Source organism: Camelus ferus, chromosome 14, assembly GCF_009834535.1.
Source record: "Camelus ferus isolate YT-003-E chromosome 14, BCGSAC_Cfer_1.0, whole genome shotgun sequence".
Classification (NCBI taxonomy): Eukaryota; Metazoa; Chordata; class Mammalia; order Artiodactyla; family Camelidae; genus Camelus; species Camelus ferus.
This window is the reverse complement of record NC_045709.1, coordinates 42322678-42342845: the sequence shown is the minus strand read 5'-3', so window position 1 is coordinate 42342845 and position 20168 is coordinate 42322678.

Sequence of the window (20168 nt, the reverse complement as noted above, 5' to 3'; positions counted from 1 at the left end):
ATGGGACATTCCCGAAGACATTAAAATGATAAGGCAGTAATAAAAACACCCTGCTCATTACTTTAACAGCCTAAATGTAATGGACCAAATTATTCAAAGACACAAACTACCATAAATCAAGTAGATAATCTAAATAGTCCTATGAAATTAAATAGAATTGTAGTTTAAAGAATTCCAACGAAATTTTTCAGGACCAGATTGTTTTATTGGCAAATTTCAACAAACATTTAAAGAAGAAACAATAACTATTTATGTAATCTCCCACAGAATATATGTAATACTACCTAACCCCTTTTGTGATGCCCAAATTACCTTGATGGTGGTACCAGGTAGAGTGCAAAACAAACAAACAAAAAAACAGACCAATAGGTAAGTTTCATCCCAGGAGTGCAAGGCTGGTTCAGCATGAGAAATCAATCAATACAATGCATTATATTAATAGACTAAAGAAAATATATGATAATCTCAGTAGACATGGGAAAAATCATTTTGCAAAATTTCATGTCTCTTATGGTAGTATTTCTCAGTAAACTAGAAAGAAGGAAACTTCCTTAATCTGATAAAGAACATAATTATATTCATACAGTTAACATCATAATTAATAGAGAAACATTGAATGCTTTCCCTCTGAGAATTTTAATAGGCTATAATATCTTCTCACCACTCCTACATTTTAATTGTAGTGTACTTTTGTTTATTAGGCAATGCAAGTTATAAAACATCATGGGTTCAAAAGGAAGAAATCATTATAGTATTCAAAAGTACTATGATTAGCCACAATGAAAACTCAAAGAAGTCTGCAAAATAACCCTGAAAACTAAGCAATGAGTTGACCAAAGTGGCAGAACACAATGTCAGTCCGTAAAGGAAATAATTCATATTTCTTGCACTTATAATGATGGTTGGGAATCAAAATTTTGATAAAGAACATCATTTTAAATAGCTTTAAAAATGAAAGGCTTCTAAATTTTATGTGGTATAAAACTACCTGGATGAAAGAAATCATAGAGGACCTATTAAATGGTATTGTGCTTATAGGTATGAAGACTCAATATTGTAAAGATACTACTTCCCAAATTCATCAGTAGACCTAACACAATACGAATAGAGTTGGCTAAAATCTTCTCGAGTATCCTAAGATTACTCAATATGTAGCCTTGAGATATATTGTCTAGTGTTCTGATTATAGCTTCTGGAGGATGTGTCCTTCTAAGAAAGTAAAACAATGTCTCATTCTGAGAAAATCAGAAACTTCTTGAAAAAACATTGTGTATTAGATTTTTCTCAATGCTTTAATAATGTGTTTTGGAAACTGAAACATCTTAATCTTTCATTTTAGAGTATATAAATATTGCATTTGTAAATAGCCATCTCTTAGTTTTTGTAAAGTTTATAACCCAAAGTGCTATTTTTCCTAAGTTGCAATCTACTGCAGAGTCAGTGAGTAAATCAGAATTAGTTTGAATACTGTCAGTTAATCTTTTTTTCCAGATGTAGCAAAAATAATACTCTTTGATGCCTTTCCACAATTAAGAAGTGGTCCTTGAGTTGAGGGTAAATAGGATTTGCCCATTGTGTAATGCATTTTTAAAACATATCAAAATCTCCAGAACTGTGTTCACATGGCAGCAAACATCCAGAACATTCAAACAGCTTAATTTACTCAGATGCAAGAGTCTGTATTTCCAGATGGTTGACTAAACTGCTGATAGAATTGGTATATTTTTATGGGCACTCAGATGATTGTTTGTATGCATATTATATGTAGTAATAATACTACTACTAGTAAATGTAAAAACTGCTCCTGAAGAATAATAATTTTTTAAACAAAGTGTTCCTAATTTCAAGATCTACTCTGTAACTCAAAAACTCAGGTTCACAGAATGAAATGATTAAGAAAAATTCAACTAAAGCATCATTAATTCTAAAATATGTGGTTTTTCCTTCACTGACAAGAAATCTTAAATAGTTTTTGAAATTATTTTTGCCTTTGAAATGGATGAATGAAGTAGCATCGTGGTACCAGAAGTTTCTCCATTCTGTCCTTAAAGCACCTTTAATTGAAGAAACAAAACTGACTAATACACAAGTGATTTTTTGTTTTTTGGGGTTTTTTTTTTTTTTTTTTTTTAGTATTCCAATGTGTAAGAAGACTCTAGAAATTATTGCTTGATTTCATGTGTCGTAGACGTTTGGATGTTTTGCTCCTCTTGTCTGGAACATAGTTCATTCTTTCTTATGAAATGGAAATTGTAGGATCACAGTAACAGAAAGGTTTTGTGAAGTGTATACCTTTTAAACTGTGCATTGCCTAAACAGTATGTAGGTAAGTCTGTGTTACTTTTGAATCACTGATTGAAGGAAAATGAAATTAATTGCCTGAATTGTCCCAAGTTCAAGATCTGAGTTTGCTCATTGAGATTGGAACAGGTTTAGGGAATGGGTGACAAAGTGGCTTTATCTGCATTCTTTGGTAGAGCCACCTGATGAAGTAATATATATTACTGTTTATTGATTTTCTGGCAAAAACCACCACTCTAAAATATAATTACAATCTGAAACTATTTGAAATTCTAATTTATTTTATTTTGGATACATAAGGTCATATTTCTTATTCCTTTTAAAAGATGATACACATACCATTAAAAAAAGGATTCAAACTAGGGTTTGCATTGTACAGTCATTAAAGCTGACTTAAAAGAGTCATCTGAGATTCCAACTTCAAACATACTGTAAGTAAGTAACAACTAGTGAAACTCATTAAAGGACACTTTGAACTTTGTCTCAAATCTTCTGATACATGAAGGCATCGGTGTTACAGCTCCATAAAGTATAGAAAGTTGTTTTTCTCAAAGAGCTATAATATTATATAGTCAGATTTTTGACTTGAAAGTTATCAGTGAAAAAAGTAGGTGACACAAAAGCAATATTCTTTTGTGTAGTTATTTTGGTAATTTAAACAAATGAGAGATTCTGGGTAGATACTTTTTTTTTTTTGTTACTGAGTTTCTATCATGGAAAATGTGGCTAATAAAGTAATATTTTAAAAATTAAGTCATATTGTAATTATTTCAATAAAGTTCTATTCTTTTAGCATATTCTGCCTTCTATCCTGGGGTCCTCTGGGACATCCAGGTCAATTTTATTTTTAATTTGAGTAAAGTAAGGTCTGCTCTCTGTTATGTATAGTTCTGCTATTTATGAAAAATGGCTAGTGTTATGTATCAGCCATCCCAGTGTCACCAAAACATATCACCCAGAATAGTTCCACCATCCCCCCCAAAATCCTGATACTCCCGTAATACATTACTTCCACAGTCCACACCTTGGCAAACACTGATCTGTTGTCTATACCTGTAATTTCACTCTTTCCAGATGTCATATGAGTGGAATTTCATATTATGCAGTTTTTTCAGTCTTACTCCTTTCACTTAGGACAGTGTCTTTAGGATTCATCTGTAGCTCTTTCATTTTTCATCATTGACTAATATTCCACTGTATAAATGTACCACAGTTTCTTGAGCCATTCACCTTCTGAAGGATATCTTGGTTGTTTCTACTTGTAGAAATTGTGAATAAAGCTACCGTAAACATTCATGTTTTGTGTTGACTTAAGTTTTCAAGTCAGTTGGGCAGAATGCGTGGGAACATGATTGTGAGAGCATATGTGAAGTGTATATTTAAAAGGGTTTCTCACAGAGTGCTGCATTTTGCATTCTGATCAGCAATGAGTGGGAATATTGTTGCTCTGCCTTCAAAAGTTCCACGGATTAAGATGTAAACTACTTTTGGTGACCATTCTACCTAGCAGACTTGGGCAGTAGACTAAGGTCACTAAAATGTAACAGATGCCAGATGTTAAAGATTTTGAATGTTTTCATATGAAATTGGCCTGTTATCAATTAGAGAACCCTAGTTGAATCCATTAAGCACCTAATTATTTTCAAATTGGTTGAATGCAAAAGTTATAAGCATTGCATATTGTGAGCTATGTATTTAACTTACCATAAATTTATTTTAAAATGACTTAATTATATGCAATAAAATTATAATGAGGTTCAGTCTAAAAATATGAAAAGCATTTTCAAGATATCCTGCAGTTGGGTAATTTTTAATAAAATGCATTAATTTAATAAAATACGATTTTTGTTTTTAAACACCTGTATACATTATAGAAAATGATTCCAGAAAAAAATTTGAAAAAGAAAATGATATACATATCATGATATATAAATTGTTTTATATTGCTTTTACTGCTTGTTTTAGATCAAAGATATTGTTTGCTTTATTATAGCAATAATTTTTAATCATCTCATTGAGTGAAAATAAATGTCTAGATTTTATAATAGTCCAAATTTTATCTATAATAAAACTCAAATGTGAATTAAGGGGAAGAATTCTGGAGTTTATTCAGACAAAACCCCGATGAATGTTCAATTTGTAGCCAAGTTACTAAGGTAGTCAGATCATGCTCATAATAAAATCATGGAAGCTCTGCCATCTATAGTGGGACCAATTTGATTGCAATCAAGCTTTTCACCAAAGATACTGAAAATTAAATGTATTTGATTATCTGTAGTATGTTATTCCCATTTTGCCTAAATTACACCACCACCCCCCAGCTTCTTTAAAGAAAGTCCTCCAAGAATCAAGGAAGGAATAGCATTATGATTTAAAATTTTTATCTGAAAATGTTTTTCTTTGAGTTTATTAGTTCTTGCAGTTCTTTTTTACTTTAGATTAGAATACGGTCTAGGTCATTACACAACTCAAAAAAGAAATGAGGAAAGTAGCCATTCAAAGAGAAGTTTAATTTAGAAGGTATGTAAGGCATAGTGATTACTGCTCGCTTGTCTAACATCCAGTTATCTCAGTGTTCAGCATTAAAAAGGGTTATTTCTTACCCATAGTATCCCTAACAGCCAGGAATCCAGGCTCTTTTCATTTTGTGATACTGACAATTTAAATGTGTGATGCAGGTCATTTTTGCTCACAGTCCATTATTCAGAACTCAGTCACATCGACCCACAGAGAAGACTGGAAAACATAGTTTTCCCTTGTGTCCAGACAGGGAATATTGAATTGCTTGGTCAACACCCAACATATTTCTGCCACAGAGAATTAGAGGCATTGGAATAAATGAGATGGCTAAGCCATAAGATTAAGAGAATAAACAAGCAGGGAATTAATAGAATATCTGAGATGTTACATATGGGAACGCAGAGGTATGGAAAGCTATGAGAATCAGTGTAAGATTTATGCAAAAATGTCTACTCAAGGCATTTTGTGGTTGTGTGTAGGCCAAGAGCAGACGTGCTGGTTATTTTGAACCTATTGCCCACATACCCATTCTCTGGCATTCCTTGCCATACTCTGTGTCCTAGAAAATAGACCTCTGTGCTATGCAGCTGGGTCAGACCTTTGAGTGGTAGTGGGAAAAGATGGGGACCTAAAGGGAGAGAACTTTGTGCTTCAGTGCCATGTCTCCGGGAGTGATGCTTCCACCTATGACTGTCATAACTATAGCTTCCCTTGTGTGGGTCTTCATCCATGGTTATAGCTCTCCCCAGCCCTTGACAGCACTTTCCTCCCCTTTTCTCTCAGTTCTGGAGGCAAAGTAACATCTTCCTGCTGTTGCTAGTATTGTAGTTGTTTACCTATTCTTGTTTGGTCTCTGACTGTACCTGGATCTTCATTGAAACCTTGGACCAATCTTGTTTTCTACTGTGATCACATCTAGTACTATTTGAAACTGTGGTTTTGTTCCAGTGGGTTCCACAGGACAATTCTTAGGATATACATATGTACATTTTGTGTGTCTATAACTTACCATGGTGAACTAAATCTTAACATATTTCACAGATACAATTTGATAGGAACAATTGTAGTTTTCCCCCCAATGGAATGTCCTTATAGTTACATGTCAATAAAAATTACTTTTCTGTTATTACCTCAGATTAGTTTCATGAGAGAAAGTCAGCTATCTATCTATATGACAGACTAAAAAATATTGCTTAGAGCTTCACTATTGAAAGAAACTCAGATTCTAATTGAAGTGTAAACAACCACAATTTGCCTGCTTTGTCTAAATTTTCAATCTATCCCTCCTCCTTCCCCTCCCCTCTCTCTCATGTCTGTGTTAGTAAAGGTTCTCCGAAAACACAACCAGTACAATAGGATATAAATATTATCTCTTATACATATACATACTTATATACATGTGTATATATACATGTGTATACCCATAGATTTTTTAAGGAATTAGTTCATATGAATGTCGAGTTGGAAATCTGAAATGTACAAGACAGACAGGCAAGTTGGAGACCTGGGGATGATTTGGTATTGTAGTCATGAGACCAGAGACAGTCCAGGGGCAGGATTTCTTTTTCAGGGGACATCAGTCTTATTCTTCTAGGGCCTTCAAGTGATTGATGAGACCCGCTCACATTATGAAGGATAATCTGCTTTACTAGATGTCTACTGATTTAAATCTTAGTCACGTTTAAAAAATACTTTCTAAAAAGTACATCAGCTTACTAACAGTTTGACCAAATATCTGGACACCTCAGCTTAGCCAAATTGACACATACTATTAGCCTTGTCTGTCAGTCACCTGTCTAGCATCTGTTTGTCTACCTATATAGATTAGTTTCCTATTACTGGTAACAAATGATCACAAACTTAGTTTAAAGAACATTTATTACCTCATTTCTGAAGGTCAGAAATCTGAAGTGAGTCTCACTCATGGGCAGAATTGAAGTTACTGACTGCATTCAGTCAGAGGAAAGGGTGTGTTCCTTCTGGACAGTCTAAGAAGAATCAGTTTCTTTGCCTGTTCTAGCTCCTTGGGGCCACCTGCATCCTTTGGGTCTTGGCTCCTTTACTCCCTGTGTAAAGCCAGCAACACAGAATGAAGTCTTTCTCACATCGTCATCTCCCTGGTCCTGTCACCACATCTTTTTCTCTGATTCTCACTACTCTTTTGCCTCCTTACTCAACCTGAAAGGCCCTTGGGATTATAATTAGCTCATCTGAATAATTCAAGATCACCTATCTCCCTATTTAAGGTAAGTTTACTAGCAACTTTAGTTCCATTGGCAACCTCAATTCCTTTTTGTCACATAGCATATTTAGAGGTTCTGGGTCTTAGGACGTGGACATTTTGAGGAGCCATTATTCTGCCTACCAAACTCTCTGTCATCTATGTAATCTTTTAACCTCTATTAACTTTATAGCATTGGTATGAAGTTATTAAATATAGTTGCCCATAGTTGTTATTATGAGGTCTAGGAATATTTAGTGATACTCCACAAAAATTTAACAGAACTGGGTAAACAGAAGACATACTTTATTCATTCTTCCATGAGGAACTAACACTAGCAGTAAAAAAGGGTTATTGAGGGTTTTTTTTTCCTATTAATTAAATAGAGTGTGTGCTTCTCTGAGCAGGAATAGAGCATACAGGCGTGGGATCACCATCACTGTAGTTAGAGACACTGCCGTCATGTTCACAAAGCAGAAAGTTAGTATTTTGGTAGTGCTCATTGGAGTGAAGCAAACATTTGATAAATAGTAATTGTTAAATCCTGAGTACTTAGTCATTCTCAGTGTAAGATCCCATTTGTTAGTTATTATTGGGAGTCCTGAAACGTGAAATCTAGCTACGTGGGAAACATTAGAACAGTCAGTGTCACTGGGTGGTTGACAGATTTGGTTTTGAACTACTCCAGGCCTGGAATAGAATATAAGCTCTTATTCTTTGTAGTCACATAATTGGGCCTTCTTTGTCACCAGCTTTTGGAGAGCTTAAATGTGATCAAGAACAACAAAAACCTGTACACATATTTTTATAGCAACTTTATTTGCAACAGTCTAAAATAAAATGGAATTGCACTAAGAAGTAAAGGCAAACTATGGACACATGCTGCAACACTGGTGGACCTCAGGGCCTTACACTTGAGGAAAAAAAATCAATCTCAAAATATTATATATCATATGATTCCATTTACACAACGTTCTCAAAACTGGAGGAGAACTGATGGTTGCTAGCAATAAAGGACAAGAGTGGGTTGTAAATATACAGAGTAGCATGAGAGTTCCTTAGTAGTAATGGAATAGTTCTGTTCTTCCTTAATGGAGTTAATGGTTACACAAGTACATTCATACAAAATGAAATTGCCTAAAGGTACACACAGACGTAGACACACATGCAGACAGACAGACACACAGACGTAGACACACATGCAGACAGACACACACACACACACACACACACACACACACACGAGTGCATGTAATTAAGTCAACAGTGTTGCACTGATATCAGTTCCCAGGGTTTGATATTGTCCTAGTTACATAAGATGCTGTTTGGAGAAAAGAAGTGTGAAAGAAAGGCTTTAGGGACTCCATGAACTATTTTCACACCTTTCTGTAAGTCTGTATTCATTACAAAATTAAAAGGAAGATGAGAGCAGGAGGGCGAACTGCTTAACACAAGGCCTGGTACATAGTGACCACATGTTTGACTAGTTGGAAAAGGAGTTGTCACATCAAGTTGGGAACATACATATGGAGAGAGAGGGAGAGAGGGGGATGGGAAAATGAAAGCTTTGTTATTGGCAAATGACTGGCGATTGCATAGATTAATGTATTATTTCATGTGGGGAAGAATGTGAGATGCCAATGGAAGATTATACTTCTCTAATTCAGTATTGCTTATACTTAGGTGCTCAAAGAAAACTGATGTTAAAATGGCTTCAGTGTTTATACATACACTTTCAGTGTATTTCATTTTTATGTTGATTTACTGAACTTTTTCCTGATTCTCTCTGTAAAAATGCTACACTGTTAAATCAAGTTTAGTATTGTCTTTCATCACACCTGTAACTACAAATACTATTTGATGAACAAGGTAATGAATCAGCTTTAAGATGGAAAAAAATTTCATCACCAGTGCAGTCCTTTTTTTTTTTCCCCTTTTTTTGGTTTCCTCCATCTTCCCTGATTTACTGATTACTATTCTGTTGCTTCAAATACATCTTCTTGGATATCTTTGAAGATGATAAAAATTGTGGACTTTATTGTCTATAATTTTTACTTTGTTTTTAAATTCTGTATTTTAATATCCCTGAAAAAACATATAAAATAACTCACTAAAATTTTTCACATGCACAAATAAATTAGGTGATAAACAATCTACACTTTTGAGAAAATAGTAATTTTTACTATTACATTTCTAAATTTCTTTGTCATTTTTTAAAAGCGGTGATATAAATTTTAAGTACTTTCTAATATATAGGCAGAATTTTAAAAACTTTTCTATATTTTGATATTTTAATTTTGTTAAATCTTTCAGTAATATGGAATAGTTTTGAATTCTAGATAACCTGAGAATATTAGCAATACACTTAACTCCCTAAAACTAATTCATTTAATAACAATAAATTGTAAACAAAATTTAAGTTGTATCCTTCAACATTGCAATGATTTTGAATAATAAAGCTATGAATAAATCCGTTGTAAGATAACCACATAAAAAATTTCAATCCAACTGATTAGAATTTAAATAAATAGTTTTAGTCTTAGTGATTATTATAGCTATAATAAAGGCTCCTAAAGGAAGCCCTTATGCCCAAGTAGAATTAGAGTGATACCTTATGTATGTTCTATAACGTGGTAGATATTTCCAGTGCAAGTAATTATCCTGTTTTCTTGTAATTAATATTTTATATCAGTTTTCTTTATTAGATTGTGATCTCCTTTAGGGTCATTTTTTTTAACCCAAATGGATAGTTCAGTACTAAGTAGTTATTGTATAAGAATTCATTAAATGACTGGATATTTAAGCTAATTTATTGTCATTTTGTCATAATCTTTATTGGAGTTAAAGAGCATTTCAGGCACAGAAGATCCACTGGAGTATCTGTATTAAATTTTCTAGTAAGATAGTTGACTAAATTCATTGGCCTTTGAGTCACAGGGTCATGTGTTGAATCCCAGTTTCACTCACTCAGTAGCTGTATCAGGTTGCACCCCTGGAGAACTCTGGGGGGTCATCGTAGCCTGGAGTTGCTCTGGACTGGGACAGAGAGCAGAGCTTTGCGTCTCTTACCCACCAGTGTTTAGGTCAAGGGCATATGCATATGTGTAATGGGAATGAGGGGAGGTGATATGAATTCCAAGGCGCTTCCTGGTGTCTGCACATGAGAAGGAAGTGGATTTCTGTAGTCTTATGGCCATTTTTGCTAAAAAGAGCCATTGCTGCTGTGCATTTCAGAACAAAGTACACTGAAGCCCAGGCACTCAAAAATGGAAGAAGGTGAACGGAAGCATCTTCACAGAGTGCCGTCACTATGTATCGTGTGCCTGCATCAGGGAGAAGGGGGGCTGCTGACAGCTTAGAGGAGAACCAGAAATGGTGTAGCCCTCAAGTGGGGAAAGAAGACTCTTCCCTGAAGCCTGACACCACTGAATTGTAGTTCGTTTCATCCAACTACACTTGCAGGACAGCACTGAAATCCTATTTACAACATTTTTGGAAAGTTACTCTTCAGCCTTTGCTTTAACATTTCCAGAAAGAAAGAACTCAGTGTTTCCCAGGTTAGCCACTGTGAGGATGGATCGGTCTCCTTTTGGTTTGTTCCCTTTATTGGGGTCTTATTCATTCTCTTGTTCAAGGGATTCCAAATACCAACTAGAATGCTTTCTGGTTTTTTTTTTCTTTTTTCTTTTTTTCTCTTTTTCTCTTTTTTTCCTATTCAAAAGAGAAACTCCTATATTTCTTTTTTATGCTCCCCTGAAGTCAAACCAGAAGCTATTACAGTTGTACAAGCTCACATTTTATTACAGATCACTTAGTCTTCCAGTTAGATACTTCAGATACCACAGTGTACTTATTTTTTGAAATGTCTTTTGGCTCATGCGTTTCAAAGATAAACAAGAATATTCCATGACCTTAGGGGTCTATTGCCAGTTCTCTCCTCACTCCTAGGTAAGTGGGAACATTTTCATCGTACGCAGAGTCTCGCTGTTGTGAACCTAAGCAAACTGGGAAAATGAAATAGAGTTCTCTGTTCTTTCCATGATCTTCTCCTGCCTTGAGAGTTTTCTGTTGTTGTTATGTGCAGGGCAGAAGCTGGGGAAATGGAAAGGGAATTTGTGCAGTGTTGAATTCTTCAGGAAAAGAAATTGCATCTGACTCATTTTAGTTATATATTGTTTCATATATAAAATTTCAAATGCTAAGTGATAACAAGAGTTTTGTATATCCCAATGAAATTAGGTTAAAAAAGGTTTAGATGCACTGACCTTGGAAACTATTTAATGCTTGATGAATTTTCATATTTATATTGTATGTTCCCTGAGGTTGCTTTTACTTTACTACTAACTAAAATATATTTAATCAATACTGAGTTTATGTTTACTTTTTTTTAATAGCAGATTTCTGAGTTTCTCTTGTGATTATTAAACTGCTATTCACTTTCTAAGAAACACATGCAGGTTTTACCTCCCCAAATTTATCAGTTTTAGCCCTTGTCACAAATCCAGTGTGTGGATTCTTAGTATTCCAGCTAATGGCTGTTTTGAAAACTCATGGTTATCCCTAAAAACAGAAGCATTTGCAAACAAGAGAAATAAATCTATTGTTGGGGGCTCCTCAAACTTTTCCCACAGATTGACGGGCATTGACTGATCTAAAAATAGTTTATTTATGAAAATGGCCCAGTCTTGTTTTTCTCCCTAGTAGATAATTCTAAGATGGCAGAGCAAAGTTATATTCACTCTTACATATCATGCCTAGTGTGTGTCACATATTAAATGGTCAATAGTTATGAAGTAAGTGAAAAAATTAATGTTGTTCAAGTTAGTGATAAAAGAGTTTTCTTACATAGTTACATATTTACAGTAACTTTCTCCATCCTTGGTAAATTAATTCATCCTCTAATGTATCAATTATATATATTTTTGATATTGTCTTAAAATTGTTTAATCAGTTGTACATTAGAGTTGCATAAAATATTCTAATTTCATGCCCAGCCATTCCTTAAACTCTGCTTTAAATGGTGTTGCTTGATTGGTTTTGTTTATATTCTGTTCCCATAATTAGTATTAATGGCAACCTGGGACTCATTTCAATCCAGAGTATCAGATTTATTGCTGTATTCAAATGTATCTTTGGGAAATAATTTGTAATGAGATACTATATGTGACAAGTCTGATTAGACCCCAAAGCCCCGTGACTAGAATTTGGACTTTACTCCTAGAAGATAAAGAATCAGTTGATAAGAGCCTGTGTAGTTTCCTTCCTCCACTTTGATTTCAGTGTTTAATGATAATTTGAATGTCAAAAGAACAATTTGAGGAATAATTTTGGGGTTTTCAGTAAAGATAAGTGAAGAAAGAAGGTAGCAGATATGCTGAGATAGACATATGCTCCAGAATTAGTCCAAATCAGATTAAATTTAATGGATTGTGTCACAAAAAGAAGAGGGCCCACAGTAAGTCTAAATTCTATTTATTCCCAGTCAGGAGATGTAAACATACATATATTTTGTTATCGTGTTTCATTTCTTTTGTTGACATCAAATATTTTGGCTATTTTGTATTTTCATTGAAGAGGGAAATTATGAGATCTTCATAATCTCTAGGAGTTGGAAGACTTATGGGTATTACATTTAAAATTTAATTATCTGTAAATTTTCAGTACTTGTGATATGATTATTTTTAAAATTTTTATTTTTATAGACTAGTAAGTAGGAACATAGAGTGCTTCATCCTGTGCTCTTTTCCAGTCCTAGAATATTTCCACAGAAGTGGTGTTGCACGCATATATACTGAATGAATAAAGGCTAAGCAAACTGTATGAAGGTGTAATGCAATATCTTGCATTCATTTTGTGAAGAACCCAGATTCAAATTATGTGTATCCTGCTATTTAGAGCAGGATACACATTTGAAGTTTTCGTTTGTTGCCGAGGAAATTCCAGGGAGAAGGAAGAGCATTGGTGACAATCTCCTAACTAGAACTATTGGAAGTGTCCCATGATGATGGAACTTTTTCTGCTTTGTTGAAGCCATAGTTGTTAGCATCATGCCTCACTCAGAACAGCTGCTCAATAAACATCCATTGAATGAATGTACATACCCTGTTGAGCTTTTCTTTGGTTTTCAAGAATGGGGTTAGCATCCATACATTATAAACAATATTCTAAAATATTTGTTTGTAACGTTGCAACTTTTTTTTTAATATTTCACTTTAATGTTAAGTTTTAAGTCATTGAATGGTAAAGGACATTTGTATTTTTTAGATATTTCAGAAATTGAGTATTTCAAAAAAGTTGGTAGTTAAGTTAGGAAGGAATGAAAAGTTGGAAAAATGTGCAGAGTTAACAGAAAAATAAAGCTGAGTATCTGACAACTTACCTCATGGATGGCAGTAGATAAGTGTTAGATGATGCAGTTCTGGAAACTCGCAGAGTAAAAGTCTGCATAATAAAATGAACTTAAAATTTATAATGATTTTCATTTGCTTCCTTTTAATCCAACAAACATTATCTCTGAGTTTATCAGATGCAAGATCTTTTGGAAGGTGTAGTGGAGAGTATCTTCTAATAGAAAAGGAAAAGGCATGCAGGAGGTAACACTCCTGTTAAAAATCTTTTAAGATATATGGTGTTGCTTTATAGGTGTTGTAGCTTCTGCATCATGCATTATCTCATAAAGAAACCTAATAACTGTGTCCCAGTACTTTACTGGAAGCTTTCAAAAACAAAGCAAGGGAAGCAATAACAGTAATAACAATAGAGTTGCTTGAAGGAATATTCTTGGCTATTTATTGAAATCTAGCTTGAATCATTATGAGATTGAAAATGTTTGACAGAGCTGATGTACCAGATACGGTTCTAAAAATAGAGTACCGGAAACATGAGACCCTTAAACTCGGTGATGGTAACAGGTGCAGCTTTAATGAAATACATTAGCATGTTAAAATAAACAAAGCTAAACATAGTCAGATGGATAATGATCAGCATCTTTATTTGCTGAATTCCACAGCAAAGACTAAAGACATCAGAGAAGGGTGCCTTTAAAATGAGATATGTAATCTCAGAAGCTATTTTAGCTTTTGCAGGTTCTAAAACGTAGTTGCTCTTATTTTTTCCATCTGTACAATTAAAACGTAAAGAGCAGGTAAAATTATTTCTCTACTTTAGTAAAATATAATTTCAGATTTACTGAATAGCCATGCAAAGGCCTACATAGCAGTTTAGAACCAGAGAGCACAGAACCACAAACACACCAAGTTCTTCTGTGGAGTTTCAACATATAACCAGATGAAACCTCTTCCCCCAAGTACAATTTCTTGTCTTCCAATGAGTTCTCATATGAGGAACGTTAGAAAAGTTTCTCGAAGAAGACTGTTTTTTGCCTGTAGAGTAAGTCAGTGCAGAGCCTTTGCAGAGCCTTGGATTTATTACGGTGTGGGTGAGCTCTTTAGTTTTTTCTTGAAAGTTTTAGGGGAAGAGTTGAAAGTTCAGGAAGGTGGTGATCATCTAACAGAGGTGTAGAATGAAAGCTTTTAGAATCAGTACGTTTTCAAAGGTGAGACTGACTGCGTATGTGGAGCTTGTGCACAAGCCAGGAGAAAATGCAGGGGGACTGGAAACCGTGATAATGGGGCAAAAATAAAGTTTTTTCCTTATCAAGGTACTTGTTTGGGTTAGACAAAAGGAAATCACATTCTGCGATGACAAAAAGGGAATATGCTGACCCTCATGTTTTCAGAAAATATGAGTGTGTTGTATATGGCCAATTTAAAATAATTGGTTCACATTCTTACAGTTCATTCCTTTTAGTATCCTGGTGGGGCCAAAGAATTCCTACCAAATCTTTCTGTGATTTAGGGAGTAAAGAAAGCAGTTTTTCTCTTTCAGGATATATTGTTGTAAAAATAATAAGATCATTAGAAAATAAACAAAGCTGAAGGAACAGACATGAACTAGTGAAGTCATTAAGTTGAGCTAGGTGATGTATAATTCTACCTTTGAAGAAAAACTTCACACTTCAGCATCATGAAAAAAAGGAGGGGACAAAGTCAGCTGAAAGAAATGATTTCACGGTCACTTTGAAAAAGTAGGTGTATTTCTAAGCTTCTCTAAAACTGCAGATTTCCAGAAAATGTGGGATCGTTTTTAATACTTGCACATGTTTGCTTTTAAAGGATTTTCAGTAACATTCTACTATCTTCATCTTAACGCAATTCAAAACATGCACATTATTAAGAAGAGGACATATTTAATAAGAAAATTGTGGCTTCCTTTTTTCTATTTTATTATTTAGCCCCTCTCTAACGTTATACTAACTTCTCTCTTCCCTGCTGGCTCTTTCCATTGGGCAGATTGAGATGCTGAAATAGCTGGGTAAATGTCCTTACAGACAGTATCCATCTTCAGAAATTGTGTTTTCATTCTTTCTTCCCCTTGCCTTACTATTTTATTTTCCTCCACAATGAAAAAGCACAGTAGGAGTAACAGCAAGTTTTAGGAAGCTTAAACTCCCTTGTGTTTCTTTTTCTGTTAGTCTGTATTTTTGCTTCAAATGTTAGCTGAGATTTCACTTCTAGAATGCCTGTCCTCTAACATCACCACCAGTTTGGATTAGATCTCCTTCTAAAAATAGGCTTATAATTCCATAGGATTCCGCCATTTTTAACAGTTAGTCTAAGGAGCATGAACAAGTTATTGTCTATATATGTTCCAGTTACAGGTATACATATGGGTATCTCTGTGATTATTTTGAAAATAGGAGCCTATAGGCTACACCCTAAATTTTCTGTATCTAGGATCTAAAATAGGCATATGTTCAACGTGTGTTGAGTGTGTAAAAATTCACAATCTATGGAAGGGAAAATGTACATACATACATCACTATACTGTAATAAAAATAACTTCACTAATAGGAGAATGGTAACTGAAGTTATTGTTCAGTTGTGTGATGAATAGATGATCAGGTTGGGTCTGATAGAGTCAGAAAGGGTCCAAGATATTTCACTTCTAAATTACGAGGGGGAAAAATCTTAGCTAGGTGATGGCTTGTTCTCTAAACTCCATGCTACATTAAAAGTCTAGGTTTCTTAAAAAAAAAAAAAAAAAGCTTTATTGACATATATACAAAAGAACTGCACATAATTATTGTGTGCAATATAAGTTTGATCATATGTAAAGACCTGTGATATCACCATAGAATCAAGAGAATAGACATATCCAACATACCCCAAAGTTTCCCTGGGTCATCTGGTTTTTGGTGGTAGAATGCTTAACATGAGATCTATAATCTTAACAAATTTTAAAATGCACAGCGCCATATTGTTGACTATAGGCACTTATGCTGTACAGCAGATCTTTAGTACTTAACTCATCTGGAGTAACTGAAACTTTTTATTTTTTGAACAACTTCCCACTCCCTCCACCCTTGGCAGTCACTATTGTGTTTTCTTATGAGTTTGACTATAAACACGTTATATGAGTGGAATCATATAGTATTTGTCTGTGACTGGCTTATTTCACTTAGCATAATGTTCTCCAGGTCCATGAGTGTATTGCAAATGTCAGGATTCCTTCTTGTTTTCCTTCATATTCCATTGTATGTAGCTAACACATTTTTAGTGTATTAATCAATCCATGGACACTTGGTGTATTTCCATAAGTTGGCTGTTGTGAATAATGCTGCAGTGAACATGTTTCCATGCACTTCTGCAAATATATCCTCATGATACTGATTTTGTTTCCTTTAGGTATATAACTGAAGAGGAATTGCTGGCAAATGGTAGTTCTGTTTTAACTTTTTGAGGCATCTCCATAATGTTTTCCATAATGACTGTGACAACTTACCTTCCTACCAACAGTATTATGATGGTTCCCTTTTCTTTACATCTTCATCAACACTTGTTATTTCTTGTCTTCTTGATTATAGCTCTTCTCATAGGTGTGAGGGGATATCTACCTCTGGTTTTGATCTGCATTTGTCTGACAGTTAGTGATGCTGAGCACTTTTTCATGTAGTTGTTGACTCTTTATATGTCCTCTTTGGAAAAATGTATATTCAGGTTTCTTGCAACTTTTTAAATTGAATTATTTGTGGGTTTTGGCTATTGAATTGTATATTCCTTATATATATTGGAAATTAACCCCTTATCAGATACATTTTCTCTCATTCATAGGTTGCCTTCCATTGTGTGGATTATTTCCTTTACCATGAAGAAACGTTTTAGTTTAATATGGTCCTACTTACCTATTCTTGCTATTGTTACTTAAGCTTTTGGGTCATATCCAAGAAATCATTGCCAAGACCATGTCAAGCTTTTCCCTGTATTTTCTCTTAGGGAGTTTTACAGTTTCTGATCTTATGTTTAGATTTTTAATACATCTTGAGTTAATTTTGGTGTTTTGTCCTACTTTTATGCATGTGGATATACAGTTTTCCCAACATCATTTCTTAAGAAGAGTGTCTTCTCCTGTGTTCAAAAACCAGTTGACTGTTATATGTGTGGGTTTATATCTGGGCTCTCTGTTCTGTTCCATTGATCTATATATCTGTCTTTATGTCAATGCTGTCCTGTTTTAATTACTGTAGTTTTGTATTATATTTGGGAATTAGGAAGTGTGGCGACCTCCAAATTTGTTCTTCTTTTGTAAGATTGCTTTGGCTATTCTGAGTCTTCTGTTGGTTCATACAAATTTTAGGATTTTTTTTTTTCTATTTCAGTTTTTTTTTAAAAGATAACAAAGGTATTTTGATAGGGATTGCATGAATCTGATGATTGCTTTGGAGAATGTGGACACTTTGATAATAATTTTTCCAGTCCATAAACATGAGGTGTCTTTAGGTGTGCTTTAATTTAATTCAGAAGTGTTAGTAGTTTTCAGTGTACAAGTCTTTCACTTCTTTTGTTAAATTTTTTCCTAAGTATTTTTTTCTTTTTGATGTTACTGTAAATGGAATTGTTTTCTTAATTTTTTTTCAGATAGTTTCTTGTTAGTGTATAGAAATTAATTGATTTTTGTATCTTGCAATTTTGCTACATTTGTTTATTCTAATAGTTTTCTGTGGGGTGGAGAGGGCTGTGTGTGTGTGGAATCTTAAGGGATTTCTACATATAGGATCATGCTATCTGCAAGCAGAGATAATTTTACTTCTTCCTCTCTCATTGGCCTGATTTATTTTTTGTATTTTACCTTCCTTTCTTCCTCTTGCCTAACTGCTCTAGCAAGCACTTCCAATACTATGATGAGTGGAAATAGCTAAGGTGGGCATAGTTATCATCTGTCTGATTTAGAGAAAAAGCTTTTCATTTTTCACAGTTCAGTATGATGTTAGCTGTGGCCTTTAATATGTTGAGATGAGTTCCTTCTGTACCTAGTTTGAGTGTTTTTATCAGGAAAGAGAGCTCTTTTTCTTTCATATTTTGCTGCATATTGAGATGATTATGTGATTTTTATCCATTGTTCTGTTGATGGGCTGTATCCCATTTTTTGATTTGCGTATGTTGAACCATTCTTGTATTACAGGAATAAATCCACTTGGTCATGGCATATGATTCTTTTAAATTACTGTTAAATTTGGTTTGCTAGTGTTTCTTTAAATTTTTTTCAGTATTACTCAGTCTATGTTATAAATAAAGTGCTTAAGTTGTGTATTTAAATTAAACCTAAAAAACTGCATGCTTAAAATAATACCAGACGAAATATCACTTGAGTATAATCGTCAGTCATTTTCTGAAGTCAGTTGGACAGCGTATCTTATATATTTGATACAAATACCTTGTTTTGGATGTTGTTTGTAAGGAATAATTCATAGGAGACCAGAAGCCACATACGTGTAAAATTTCTGAAAGCTTTTTTTTTTTTTAACAGTTTAACGCAGAAGAAAACTAGAAATTCAAAATTAAGAAACATTAAAGTAATTATAATTTTAAAAATCATTAGAGAAGTATTATTAATAATAAATGGTAAATAATGGGAGATATGGATAATTGCATATAAAGTTAAATGATAAAAAATGATAAAAAGCAGCATTTATAGGACTATGTTAAAATTATGTAATTAATTATTAAATAGATGTTAAAAGTTTTGGCCGTTGAGAATAGTGGTGAAGTGTTTTTTATTTTAGCATACTTAGTAATTCTTTTAAATTACAGAGATAAGTTTGAAATTTGAATTTTGTAATTTTAATGTGTTATAAAGAAATGATAAATAAGTAAGTTATTTATTTGGGACTCACATAATAGTTCAAAATCATAAACAGAAAGTGACTGAAGAATGTATGTTGAAATGAGTGCTTGGGGTAAGAAACCAGTGATAAAAAACAATAACCTAGACACTTCACTTGTGAATACAATTTAACAGTGACCCCAGTGTTGACTAATATAAATAAACATTTCCAAAGAATACTTTAGTGGGATCTTGAGGGAGAGAAATGCCACAAATGGGAAAAGGTATCCAAAAGAGAGATACCGTACTTTTCCTAGGGGAAGATAATACTGATTGATAGTTCCTGGAAAGACATGAAAAATATACTTTATACATAAATATATTTGTGTATTTGTATGATTTTAGTTTTCAGTTTTATTTATCTAGTTATGCTAGCACTTGCTACTAACTAAATCATTATACCTGGTGGATAAGATCTTGATAATTCTCTTGCTTTTTGTAACATAAGAAAAAAAATTGCAGGATAATTAAATTAACCTAAATAATTTTAAATTGAGAATCAATTTATGGTATATAACTGTCAATTTGGGGAAAATTGGAAACCTTGAAAATAATCCTCCAACTCAGTAAAAGATAAAGAAAAACACACATGACATAATACATTGTCAGACTTGACTATTTTCAGTGATGGTACAGACTTTTCGTTGAAGAAGTTCTTATTAGGAAGAATTATCACCCTATTGTGAGAATGGAAAAGGAAATTAAAAAGTACAATGTGTAAATTATTCCATTAGTTAAGAGAGTTTTAGAAGAGACGGTTGTCTTCAGTGACTCCAGATTCATTTTTCGCCACATTCTCATAAAATCAGAAGTTATACACTACATAGAAATCTGGGACACTTAATGAAGCCATATGTTATTTTAAATTACACATTTAGATATACATAATAGTTAATGTCATTTT